At 31.4% G+C, this 14,563-nt stretch overlaps 1 pseudogene; it reads right to left on the bottom strand.

Annotated features, from left to right (window-relative positions):
- Nucleotides 1-14,563, bottom strand: part of LOC141543995 (protein O-mannosyl-transferase TMTC3-like) — a 57,738-nt pseudogene that overhangs the window by 41,739 nt on the left and 1,436 nt on the right.

Below are 14,563 nucleotides of genomic sequence, written 5' to 3'. Positions count from 1 at the left end.
CAGGTACACTTAGACCACCTTCCTCTGACTTTTTTTTTTCATTAGTTCCCTTGCAATTCTCGACCTTTTATTCTTCCATATGAATTTTGTTGTTATTTTTTCTAGGTCATTAAAATAGTTTCTTGGGAGTCTGATTGGTATAGCACTAAATAAATAGATTAGTTTGGGGAGTATTGTCATCTTTATTATATTCGCTCGGCCTATCCAAGAGCACTGAATATCTTTCCAATTATTTAAAACTGACTTTATTTTTGTGGCAAGTGTTTCATAATTTTGCTCATATAATTCCTGACTTTTCTTAGGTAGATGGATTCCCAAATATTTTATACTCTCAACATTTGTTTGGAATGGAATTTCTCTTTGTATCTCTTGCTGTTGCATTTTGTTGGTGATATATAAAAATGCTGAGGATTTATGTGGATTTATTTTGTATCCTGCAACTTTGCTAAAATTCTGAATTATTTCTAATAGCTTTTTAGCAGAGTCTTTGGGGTTCTCTAAGTATACCATCATGTCACCTGCAAAGAGTGATAGTTTGATTTCCTCATTTCCTACTCTAATTCCTTGAATCTCTTTCTCGGCTCTTATTGCCTAGGCTAGTGTTTCTAGTACTATATTGAATAGTAATGGTGATAGTGGGCAACCTTGTTTCATTCCTGATCTTACTGGGAAAGGTTGCAGTTTATTTCTATTGCATTTTATGCTTACTAACAGTTGTAAATATATGCTCCTGATTATTCTAAGGAATAGTCAATTAATTCCTATACGCTCAAGCGTTTTTAGTAGGAATGGATGTTGGATTTTATCAAATGCTTTTTCTGCATCTATTGAGATGATCATATGGTTTTAATAATTTGATTATTAATATGGTCAATTATACTAATAGTTTTCCTAATATTAAACCAGCCCTGCATTCCTGGTATAAACCCTAATTGATCATAGTGTATTATCCCGGGTACGATTTTCTGAAGTCTTTTTGCTAATATCTTATTTAAGATTTTAGCATCAATATTCACTAAGGAAATTGGTCTATAATTTTCTTTCTCAGTTTTCGATCTACCTGGTTTAGGTATCAGTACCATGTCTGTATCATAAAAGGAGTTTGGTAGGACTCCTTCATCCCCTATTTTTTCAAATAGTTTATATAACATTGGAGCTAATTGTTCTTTAAATGTTTGGTAGAATTCACATGTAAATCCATCTGGTCCTGTGGATTTTTTCCTGGGGAGTCAAATAATAGCTTGTTCTATTTCTTTTTCTGAAATGGGACTATTTAAGCAATTAATCTCCTCCTCTGTTAATCTAGGAAGCCTATATTTTTGGAGGAAGTCATCCATTTCACTTAAGTTATCAAATTTATTGGCATAAAGTTGGGCAAAGTAATTCCTTATTATTTCTCTAATTTCCTCTTCATTGGTGGAAAGATCCCCCTTTTCATTTGTAAGACTAACACTTTGATTTTCCTCTTTCCTTTGTCTGATCAGATTTACCAAAGGTTTATCTATTTTATTGGCTTTTTCATAAAACCAACTCTTGGTTTTATTTATTAATTCAATAGTTTTTTTTTTTTTTTTTTTTTTACTTTCAATATTATTGATTTCTCCTTTTAATTTTTGTATTTCAAGTTTGATTTTTTGTTGGGGGGTTTTAATTTGGTCTTTTTCTAGCTTTTTAAGTTGCAGGCCCAATTCGTTAATCTCTTTCTCTATTTTCTTCAAATAAGCCTCTAAAGATATAAAATTTCCCCTTATTACCGCTTATTACAGCTGCATCCCTCAGATTGGCACAGTGTGCTAGCACCTAACTGTCTGTGTTGGACTTTTTTCTTCCTCCCCTTGGAACCGACCTTTTCTGTTGAAACTCCAGATTCTCTTCAGCTGGTAAGTCATGCTTCCAGTCCTTGTGGTCTCTATCAGTCCAGCATTATTTTTGAGGCTGATTTAACTAATTGGTAATGAGGGAAGAAGGGAGCTTACAGATTCTCGTGTATGTTCTCTTCCATCTTGGCTCTGCCCCCCCCCCCCCCCCCCCAGAGTGATAACTATTGATCTGAACTTTATTTTCTTCTTAGATCCCTTCTTATTATTTTTAACACAGTTTGGATTCTTTTCCTATCTGCTTTAATGTTTTCCTCATCATTCATTCTCTACCTCCTTTCCATTTGTGCCAAGATTCTTAAATTACTATTTTATGATTTTCAAACATTTTAATGCACTTTTAATTAGTATTTAACCATGTTGTGTAGATTAGGAAAAAACATCTAACCTCTAGATCCTCAGGTCAGTTTGGTTCACAAAGGCCTAAACCTCATGTTCAGAATAACAAGGGGGAGGTGGGAGAGTTTTGGCCAGGTTAAGAAAGGTTACTGTCCTCACAACACAGGTTGAAAACAGACTTGGTTAAAATAATGATTGATGATATTTATATATAACTTTAGTGTTTAGGAAATATTTTACATAATGTTCCTAATTTGAACCTAGATTGTCACAAAAAAAGTAATCTGCTCAAAATCACACAATTAGTAAGATATATGACCCCAAATCTTACTTGCTCAAATATTCACAAAAATCTATCTTATACAGTTCATTTCAGAGAACTAGAGAGACAAGGATTGTGAGATGCAAAAACAAAAACAAAACAAAACAAAACATTTTTCTAGTGAGATTGACATGGGAGACTCCTTGTTCCTAGAAGTCAGTGACCTTGAACTTTGTCTTCCTATCCCACCCAGATTTCTTAATCCTATCTCACTCTAGAAACCAATCCCCACTTCTGTTAATTACCACTAATTAAGCTTTCTATAAAGTTCAGCAGACACTTTCTATTGAGCTGAACTAAATGTTAAGTACCACTAATTAAACTTTATATAGAGTTGAACTACCACCAATTAAACTTTCTATAGAGTTGAACTAAACTCTCTATTGAGTTGAACTAACCCTAATCAGACTTTCTATAGAGTTGAACTGAAGCCTATTCAAACCCAAACTTCCCTATTGTTTCAAAAGTCCCCAAGACCTGAATTCTGATCATAAAACTAAGTACTCTGGATGAACCACCTTGCAAAACTCCTAATCTTATCTTGGGACCTTTTGTCTGCTAAGAGACTTGCATTCTTAGTGATTTTTAAGAAATCAACTCTCCTATTTCTTTGCCAGAGAATTGACTGAGTGAATTCTTTCACTAGACCTGTGCCTTCTTTCACACACCATAAGCCTGGATCCCCAACAAGATTACTACCCAGGCTTGAGGTCCTATGAAGGAAGGATTTCTTTCTTGAAGAAAAAATAGCAATGCTAGAGAGGGGAAATGATTAGAGTAGGAAAAGTCTGGCTATTGGGTTGTAGGCAAACAATGAGTTTATTGAATTGGAGGACTGGAGAACCAAATCCTTGTGAAGCTCCCAGATGCCAGAGAAGCAGACTCTTAAGGAGAGCCATTTTGCTATTTTGAAGACCTAGAAACCAAAACTGCGTTAAAATCAAGAAGTGCAATGAAAAGAATTTTAGACAGGAGGAAATCTAAGGAGAGTAGTAAATATATTTAACCCACAAAAGATGAGGATTAAACTATAGGAACCTTTATAAACTGCACTGTTTATACTTTTAAAAACATTACTACCCCCAATTCTCTCTATAATTTAAGCTTCCCTATTGAGCTTTATAGTGTATATATATAAATGATCATTTAAATATCCACAATGACTTATGTTATTATTAAAAGACAGGGCAAAGGAAACACTGAAGTGTCCTCTTCTAGGACAGTTTTGGGAATATAAGTAAGGACAGTTTGAAATCTGAAGGGGCAGTCTAGTAACCAAAAACAGATACAGGGAATAAAGGGAATCTAGTATATAGGTATCTTTTTACTTATTTCCTAGGTCTTTTCCTATCCTCCACAGTATCTGGCAATTTCAATTCTTAATAGACATTAATCTTGTATTTTTAATAAGGTGATCATAATTGCCAAAGTTTAACTTTCAAATACTTCCTAATAATACATTACAACTTAACTCAATCTGTATGATGAAATCTACTTTTTTCTCATGGTGAGGAATTAATAATGTTGGGATCATTACAATTTTTCAGCCATAGCAATTTCTACTCACTACTTAGGACTGAGTTCAATTTATTTTACTTCTTTAAACATTCTAGAAATATCTATTGAAGAATTATCTCATGTCAAAAATTTTACGCCAATAGGCAACATAGCATAGTGAATAAAAAGTTAGTCTTAGATTTAGGAAGACACAGGTTCAAAATCTGCCCCTGACATATACCATCTGTGACCATGAGTCTATTACTTAGAGATGAAGGAATATTCTAAGGAACAGGTGACATGATATGAAAAAATACATAAAATATAATAAAATTTTATATTGATATAATGTACTATCATAAATTTCATTAATTTGAAAGGCTTCTAATTATTATCACTGGGCCTAATTCCTCATTTTGTACTTACTGTTTTTAGCTAAGTCTCACCATTTCTTTCTTTCTTTCTTTTTTTTTTTTCTAAACATGAAACTATTTATTGAAAAACTTAAAAAAGATAATTTTCCTTACCCATGCTCACCAAGCCCTGCCTTGAATAGTGCAATCAACACCCTCAGTTTTTTCATTCTCATACCTTAACCCCACTCCCTTTTCTAGGATTATGTTCAAGGGAAGGAAACTGAAACTCTTAAGTGTTCTGGGCAGGACTATGGCGAGTGGGATAATGTTCTGAATCAGTTTCACACATTTCTTTTGTTTTCTTTTGTTTTTTATAGCTTTTTATTTACAAGATATATGCATGGGTAATTTTTTAGCATTGATCATTGCAAACTTTCTGTTCCAACTTTTCCCCTCCTTCCCCCAGATGACAGGTTGACTAATACACGTTAAAAATGTTAACGTATAAGTTAAATACAATATAGGTACACATGTCCAAACAGTTATTTTGCAGTACAAAAAGAATAGGACTTTGAAATAGGGTACACTTAGCCTGTGAAGAAAATCAAAAATACAAGTGGATAAAAATAGAGACTTGGGAATTTTATGTAGTGGTTCATAGTCATCTCCCAGAGTTCTTTCCCTGGGTGTATCCAGCTAAGTCTCACCATTTCTTTAAGTGATCTATATATTATCAAAGTAAGAAGTTTCCATAATATCCTCTTTTTAGATTATATTTTTTATCCTGTAACAGGTTTATATGTTTATCTTTCATGTGGCCCTATTCTATTTGATGCATTCACATCACAGAAACAAAGTACTTTAGTGATTATTTCCATCCAAATTAATTGTATCAAAACTTTTATTTACTCAAAGGATCTCAATAACAAGTTTTCAATTTGAACTGTATTTTTTAAATTATTATTCAAACTAACTTTTCAATCTTAAATTTTAACACTAGCAGGAAATATTTTATTTTCAATTTACAATCCGAAAGTAATATATGAAATATATATTCTAAATACATACCCATGAAAAATTATAAATTCTCTGATTTTTAATTCCAGTATAACCTTTTTTGTTTAACATGAGAAAGTATTAATATATGGTCTGAATATGTATTTTTGTATTAACACCTACTTAGCTTAACACAGAACCAATCACAATGAGTATTTAAATGCTATGTGACTTAGTGAAGCTTATAAGTTCTCTATGGCATTTACAAATCAATTCTGTTACTGTCAAAAATAAAACAAAACAAAAACAAGTTGATTGTGGTTCACAAATGTGGTTTTGAAATATGCTTTGGAAAATAATTGAAAAACACTTTACCTACCCTTAAGGTAGACATAAACAAGGTATATTCAGATTCCTAGTCCCAGTTTCTGTGAAGCATTTTTAAGGCAAGAGTTATCTTGCTTTATAGATCACTATAAGATGATATATATATATAGATAGACAAAGCCAGGACAGTTTTTGTTTTTTTTTTTTTTTTTAAGCACACTCTTAAAAAAAATAAAAAGATCAAAATTACATAGAATCTCAGTTAGAAGTAACTTCAGAAGCAAACAAGTTCAATCTGATAAAAATCTTCTCTATTATAAATCATCAGCAACTTTTTGTTTTATGAAAAGGAAGTGAAAAAGCCCAGGCAATAAAATACAGGACAGGCAAGGTAATTGCAATTTAGAGAGCAGTTTATTTACCGGCCAGGACAGATCTCTAGATTGAGTTCCGTCCCCAACCCAAGTAGAGACAGGCTTATAAGCAATTCTTGTTCTACCTTGCAGTTACAAATTTTGGGAATCACTGACACAGTGATGGAAGTGTCAGAACCTGTCGGCATGTTTTGTAATGTTGTCTTGACTCTGTTAGACACACACTTCTCAGAAAATCTGGGGTCTCATGAACTGGGGGATCGGGCCCAGTCTTAACATAACACTTTGTGTGGAGGAAGTATGAAGTAAGGATATGGTGAAGAACTTACAGCAATGTTAAATTCCTTTTCTGTATTCTATCTTCTCTATGTCTCTGTGACCTGCATAGGTATGTTCAATGTTTAGGCTACTAATTGCTTAGATTTTTTGGTGACATTTATGTCTGTCCAGGCTATCGATGTTTGGGCTACTAATTGTTTAGTTTTTGAGATATATGATGACATTTATGTTTGTCCAGGCTGTCAATGTTTAGGCGACTAATTGTTTAATGTATGGTTCTTCCCTGAACTGGAGAATCTGTTGTTTTTGACATGAATGATAACATTCAATTAACTGGTGAAGAAGAGGGGGCACCTATCCCTTAATGTTCCCCAAACTCATGATGTAATCCTTTTGCAATTAAACCTATAAAAACTGTATATCTTCCCTTAGTTCTTTAGTCCTTCTACTGTGAGCTTTCTTTCTTTCCCTCCTCAGGGTGGAATTGCTCATTCTCATGAGAATTTGTTAAATAAACAACTTTTCTGCTTTTTACTTTGAGAGGTCTCTGAGAAGTCATTTTTGGATAGGATTTTCTATCCCTCACAACTTCCCTTAATTTAGTTTAAACAATATTTTCCTATAAGCCTGAGGTCCCTTGACCCAGGGATGAGGGAGCCAGTCTTTTGTCCATTTCAGGAAGAATATTTTATATATTTTTAATTATAGCTTTTTATATACAAAACATATGCATGGATAATTTTTCAACACTGACCCTTGCAAAAACTTCTGTTCCAACTTTTCTCCTCCACCCCCTCTCCTAGGTGGCAGGTAATCCAATACATGTTAAATATGTTAAAGTATATGTTAAATACAATATATGTATACATATTTATATAGTTATCTTGCTGTATAAGAAAGATTGGATTTAGAACAAAGGTAAAAATAACCTGAGAAGAAAAAACAAAAATGCAAGCAAACAAAGAGAGAAAGAGTGGAAATGTTATGTTGCGATCCATACTCAATGTTCTTTCTCTGGGTGTAGCTGGTTCTGTTCATTACATATCAGTTGAAACTGATTTGGATCCTCTCATTGTTGAAGAGAGCCACATCCATCAGAAATGATCAACATATAGTATTGTTGTTGAAGTATACAATGATCTCCTGGTTCTGCTCATTTCACTCAGCATCAGTTCTTGTAAATCTCTCCAAGACTCTCTGTATTCATCCTGCTGGTCATTTCTTACAGAATAATAATATTCCATAACATTCATATACCACAATTTACTCAACTATTCTCCAATTGATGGACATCCATTCAACTTCCAGTTTCTAGCCACTAAAAAAAAATGGCTCCACAAACATTTTTGCACATCTGGGTCCCTTTCCCTTCGTTAAGATCTCTTTGGAATATAAGCCCAGGAGAAACACTGCTGGGTCAAAGGGTATGCACAGTTTGATAATTTTTTGAGCATAATTCCAAATTGTTCTCCAAAATGGTTGGATCTATTCACAATTCCACTAACAATATATCAGTGTCCCAGTTTTCCCATAGCCTCTTTAACATTCATCATTATCTCTTCTTGTCATTTTAGCCAATCAGTATGTCAACAGACCTAGCAAACAAAGGGCCACTACAAAGGGTCCAAAGAAGGAGTTGTAAGCAAGGAAAAAGCCCTAAGCCCATCCCAAACCAGGAATTCTATTTAGAGGGAGTAGGGTGGTTAAACTAGAATAAGATAAATTCCAATTATTAAACACATAGATACTTTTTCCAAGAATATTCATATTTGATTAGAAAGGCAACAGTTTATTGTAAGATTTTGATTCTGCAACTTATGACTAATGTGTGACTTTAGACAAATAAGTTTTTTCTTCCATAAAATGAAAGAATTAAACTATATGACCTCTAAAGTTATGATTCCTCAGATTTTTTTTTGTCTCTAAGTCTATGCTATTATCTCCATAATATATACATCAATCAATAGTTCATATCACAGAGTTTGATAAAAATATTTGGTTTCCAAAATTGACAGAGCAAGCAATAGAAGTGAATGAAGCAAATACCAAAGAGAGAGCTTAAAAAAAAAGGGTTTTAAAAAACTATCAAAATAAAACTCAAAACAAGAATAATTCCAGTACATCTACACATTTACTTTGAAATGCTTAGGTCTGTTGGATTTGGTTCTATGAATGGTAATCATCAAAATGAATTAAAATTTTAACTTAGTTTTTTTTGATAATTTCTGCCAAACATGAGCAACTAAAACATGAGCAACAGAATCCCATGCTTGGTACATAAAATACTTGTTCTGCAACCAAAAATCCAATTAGAAAAAAGAGGTTTTATGCAGGAATAAATTGTAATGTCATTAAACAAAATGCCTAGAAATTTAAGTAAATTCAATTAGACTAAAAAAACATCCAAACCTATCTTCTTAACTGACTTAAATGATGTAGTGACTCTAGGATTATAATGTGGAAGAGTTACACATGAAAATTATTATAAAACTAAGTAAAGCAAAAGTAAGGATATTTTACTAGCTCTAAGAAAACCTTAAGACTACCTGGAGGGGAGAGTCTGGCTTCGTACTGTAACAGAATACATTAGCACATATGAATATACTAGAATTTTTGCTAATGTTAGACTCTCAAAAAGGATTTTGTTTAGTAATAAGTAACAATAAATACTTATTGAAAAAGGAAAAATTGTAATTTCTACTGTATATACATCTATGTATGTACTCTAATTATTCAACAAAAACTTAAATTGAGGATAATTAACATCAGATTCAATCTGAATTGTGGAACTATTCATAGAATACAGTTTCACTGGTTTTCTATGCATCCATTTCTACAAACTTTTATTAAAAAAATTAAGAATAGCATATATTTCTATCTCTACATTAAAGCACACAAATAAAAGTTCCTTATTAAATCTCAAAAACTTGAAACATTTAACACATTACTTTGAATCAAAGAATTGATGACTGACAAATAGTATTTTTTTTTTAAATTAGAACAGCAAATAAGCACAGAGGATTAATAGTAAAACATGACAGTTCTCTATTATATTCCTTAACTGCTTGAAGTTACCATATGGTTATACTAAAACCTTGTGCTGTGAAATAAATTTAATCCTTACTCTCTCTAAGGATTTTTGCATTCTTATTTCACTATTCTATCATTATCCAGAGTAGCTAATTGAGTGAACCAAAAGTAGGTCTGGCCTCAGAAGATTTGAGATAAAACATTTTCTCCTTGCTTCAGGATTTATAAAACAGATGGCTTTTTAACTCAATCCTTTTAATTCTATAGTAGCAATACAAGACATAAGTAAAACTGAAAGATCTTCGTGAATTTTTGTAAATGTATAGTAATGAAAAAACAATAATGACAAAGAGAAACACAAAACACCTGATTCAGCTTTATAGATAAGTTTAAAATAAAGCAATTGCCTTCATGGAACTACAATTTAAAAAAAAATAAAAGAGAATATTAAAAAACATCCTTTTTCATAAGTTATCTGCTTTATTGTAGTTTAATTTAAAAAAAAAAGGAATACTCATTAAATGTCACCAGAAATAATCAGTATAAGACTTTTAACAATAAAACTATTAGTAACAAAGAATTTCTTATCATTAACAGAGTCTGAAGAATTATCAGGATAATGAACACTGAATACTAATAGTGACCCAAAAAGCAAAAGAAAACAAATGTGGCAAAATTTGTAATGTCTAAAAAGGATTCTATAAGTGATATCGTTCCCATTGTCCAAACACAGTACAGTTCTAAGGGATTAAACAGAAGTCAAGCATTTATAGGAAGGAGGGAGTTAAAAGTCAATTATAGGAGTTGGATTTACAGCTGCTGGATTATCAAACCTAGAGGGATGAGAGGAGAGAAAAAAGGAGTTTTTAAATTAAGTTTTAAAGTATTCAAAACAATACATATAAGTAAGAATTAAAACAAAATCTTAATCCTAATTAACAATTTAAAAATTATTTTCTAAGTCAATGAGAAACCATAACTCTCAGTTATATTGTTATTTAAAATTTTTTGGTTAAAACAAACAAAAAAATGAATACCTAAAGCTTCTCTTAAATAAAAATTACCAAATAAAATTAACTTTAAAAATGTGCTAATATTAATAAATACTTCAGCTAGATGCCTACTTAGAATCCAAGATAAATATTATCTTTGTTTGTTGTTGAAAAATCACCACCCAGGACATAACTCCTAGAATAATACTATTAGATAACATTTACATACGACTTTTAGGTTTGCAAATGTTTATATAATAATGTCATCTGAACCTCAAGATAACCCTGTGAGATATTATCATATCTATTTTATAGATATGGAAAAAAACCTTGGAGATAAGCAACTTGCTCATGGTCAAAAATAGTTAAGATGAGAGGCAATACAAGCTTCCAAGTGTAGAACTTTATCAATTAGACTCTACTGCCTCCCAGATACTTTATTTAGTGTAGTTAATTGATTAAACCATAAAGGATAAGGCCTTTGTAAATGGTACAGCATTACAGTCAGCTAGAGAGGACTCTTTAACAGAATTTTTGCTTATAATGCCAGTTTGTCTAAAGGTTTTTCACTTACAGCAAATCAAATAGCATAAGGCTAAACTCTAAAAGCTAGTGTTTTTAGGAATAAAAAAATACAAAATGTTGATTTAAAATTAAGTGTTTCTGAAATATTTGACCATTTATAGTTGTAGTAATCTACCACAAAACCCAAAAAGCATAAACTTGTTAGTATGTTTTTTTATCTTGTAAATATTGGAAGCTGAGATTGAATAATCTGGACCTAATCACAACAAGCAAAAGTATGCTGAATATCAAGACAATAAATTTTGTCAGTATCTGCAACAGAGAAAAAGGAATACTGCCCTTTCCACAAAGAATCTGCATAGTAATATTGTATAATAATAGTAAAGTATACTGGTGAGGAGAAAAGTGCTAAATAGCTTAGTTCATTAACAAACTTAAAACATTAAACACTAGGCTAAACACAAAATCAGACAGATATAAACTATAACAAATTTGCAAATATGAGAAAAAAGCAGAAATTTTAAAATATGAGAGAGATGAAATCTGAAAATGTAAAACAAAATAATAAAGGCCAAAAAATATATTTTATATAATAAGCTTCTGGTTTGAAATTGATTTTAACAATTATATTAACAAATTTTCAGAATTGGTAAAGAAGAGGGTAGTAGTTCCTATTTTAAAATATTAAGCCATGTTAATATTCTCTTAAAATAGTAATTAAAATTAATTTGCCTCTAAAGCAAAAAAAGTTGAATCCTATTTATTAAATATTACTTAAAATTTAAATGAACTGTTAAAAAAACGAAGCAATGCAAAAGTTTAGTTGTCTACTTACTCCTTGTGCTATAAACACTTCATAGAGACAGCATATCCCCATGCCAGTGACCCATTGCTTTTTACATAAGGTGTAAATAGCTTCTAGAACCACAATCAATCCAATTGAAGTTCATACTATAAGGAACAAAAATAATTTATGAAATAATCTGATCATAGCATCAGAATAAATTAGATTTGACTGCTATTTTTGATTAATGAAAAAGTCCTCAACAATATTTTTGAGCCCTATGTAGCAAACTGTCCCCAAAACCTTCTTGTTTAAAATGTAATATGTATTTCATTTTAATGAGAATTCTTCACTTTCACTTGGCCAGGAATGTTAACTATATTACACTTCTAATCTAAATTGCAGAGGAGCTTGGTGCAGTAGAGGACTGGGCTCATTCAAATACTGCCATAAAAAATAGCTGATCACTTAACCTCTGAGTGCCCCAGGACAACTCTAAAATAAGAACACCTTTTCTCCTCCAACAGTGTCAGTGAAGAAAATTAAGTTGCAGTGCTGAGCAGATTTATTGGAGGAAAGGACCTCATGCAGGCCTTGACAAATGGATAAATATATGGAAGAGATCAGAAAAGATATTTTAGAAATGTCTGCTTTTGACCAAAAGATTCCACTGCTGGGTACAAATCCTAATGAGGTCAGTAAGAGAAAGATCTAATATGTCCTAAAATATTCCAAATACTACTTCTTTTTTTTTTTTTTTCTTTTTTGGTAACAAAGAAGTGGAACCAGAATGAGTGTCCATTGACTGATAAATGATTGAACAAACTGCGCTAAGTTAATGTAATGGAAAATCATTGTGAAATGAGAAATGACAAAGAGCAAGTATTCAGCAAAACTTTGGAATAGAGAAGGACAAATAGATATAGTGAAATAACCAAAGGAACAAACATAATTACTACAGCAAGGTAAAAAAGACAATTAATAGGAAGTGAACTAAAAAGCTAATACTGTCTCTACAGAGCAGGGTCTAGGAGGACAGAATGTTGCATGATTATCAGCTCTTAGAAAGAAGGGAGTGTTCTCTCTAAAAGGAAGGTTCATGATGGCATAACATGAGGAACATATCCAGAAATGACTGACGGGAAAACAAAAATTAAAATGTATTAAAACAAAGCAAAATTTGTTTGACAGAAGCAATTTTCAGTGAACAAGACAACACAGGAACAAGTGATGGAGAAGAAATAAGAATGACAAGTTCACTTTCTATAATGACACCTAAGTTACTTAACAAAAGGGAGAACACTAAGAAGGAATGGCATTCCAAAGGGATCCAAGAGAATGCCAGGAAAAAATTACTTTGGTTACTCTAGTTTATCAACCAGTTATTTATTGCATGTAAAGACTTTCTAACTAACATGGTGCACATGACATTAGACACATTCATTGTTATATGGGCAGACTGTATAGCTAAAACTCTATGTAATTCTGCAAAAACTGAGTATTTTTAATTTGTTTGCTTGAATTACAAAAAAAAAAAAAAAAAAAAAAAAAAAAAAAGTATAGTTGTTAAATCTGGGTCCTAGTCGAGTTCTCACTATGATTTAATGTTGGTTACATTACTTTACTACTCTGGGCTTCAGTTTCTTCATCTATAAATGAAATCAGCTTAAATACATTTATACTGAAAATTCTAGAAATATGAAACTTCCTTCAAACATCTGTGATTTCACTGGTATGAATGTGAGTTGGACTTAGTAGAGGAAATAAAACCATAACAATTTTATATTCTGAATCATTTTTCTAGACTTTTTTTATTTTTATTTTTATTATATATTTTTTTATATTATCCCTTATATTCATTTTTCCAAATTATCCCCCCCTCCCTCTACTCCCTCCCCCCGATGACAGGCAATCCCATAAATTTTACATGTGTTACAATATAACCTAGATCGTTTTTCTAGTCTTAATATCCCTTCCTGCTCTAAAATTGTATGGTTCTAAACTTATTTTACACACAAGTCATTCTTTTATACCCAAACCAAGATGGAAATAATGTCATGGCTAATTCAAAAGTACAAACAACATCAAAATTGCTTTTCAAATGCTTGACATATTCTGCAACTTATAATCAAAAAATCATTTTGTGTTCTGCCAGTACATAATTTATAAAAATATTACGATGTTCTGAATATATTGGACATTAAATATTGGAATGCCAGTTTGAAATAAAAACATGTTGTTAATAAGTACACGAAGTGAACCCAAAGTAAATTTTTCTTTACACATTTTAATTTATGTCAAATACATGAAGGATAAAAATTAATTTTTAGTTCACTTCAATTGTATATCCACAACAGATTTTTGAAGAATCATTAATGCTCTTCATCAGAAATGTGCCACCGTTATTACTTCAGTCTCATGGTTAAAGGAAAGCAGTAAAGGTTAAATTAATTACCCCAAATAAAGATATTAAAAAATAAAGCTGGGAATAAATAAAAGCATTTGAATCAGAGGACATTTCTACATATCATAAATTTATATTGAGAAAATAAATATATATAGATATGCTTTCTTCATGAAAAATATAGCATTCCTCTGGTGTTTTAATGATAAATCCAAAAGAAGTATGTGTATAAAACCAATTCTTGTATCCCCTTACAAAGTAGTTTTCTTTACTTCTCTATAGTAACAGAAAATGTAGACATTTACTTATGGTATTATTTAGCTCTTTAGATTCTGTCTATGACAAAAATGCAGTTAGAAAAAAGACTGATGATAAAAGTTAAGCTCTTCCTATAACACCTATTACCTAGAACAGAAAGAAGGTAAAATAGAAAATTAGTTAATAAGCCATGCTTCAAATAC

This window comes from Sminthopsis crassicaudata, chromosome 5, assembly GCF_048593235.1.
Source record: "Sminthopsis crassicaudata isolate SCR6 chromosome 5, ASM4859323v1, whole genome shotgun sequence".
Classification (NCBI taxonomy): domain Eukaryota; kingdom Metazoa; phylum Chordata; class Mammalia; order Dasyuromorphia; family Dasyuridae; genus Sminthopsis; species Sminthopsis crassicaudata.
The sequence above is the reverse complement of the archived record's forward strand: the minus strand, read 5'-3'. Positions and strand labels throughout refer to the sequence as shown.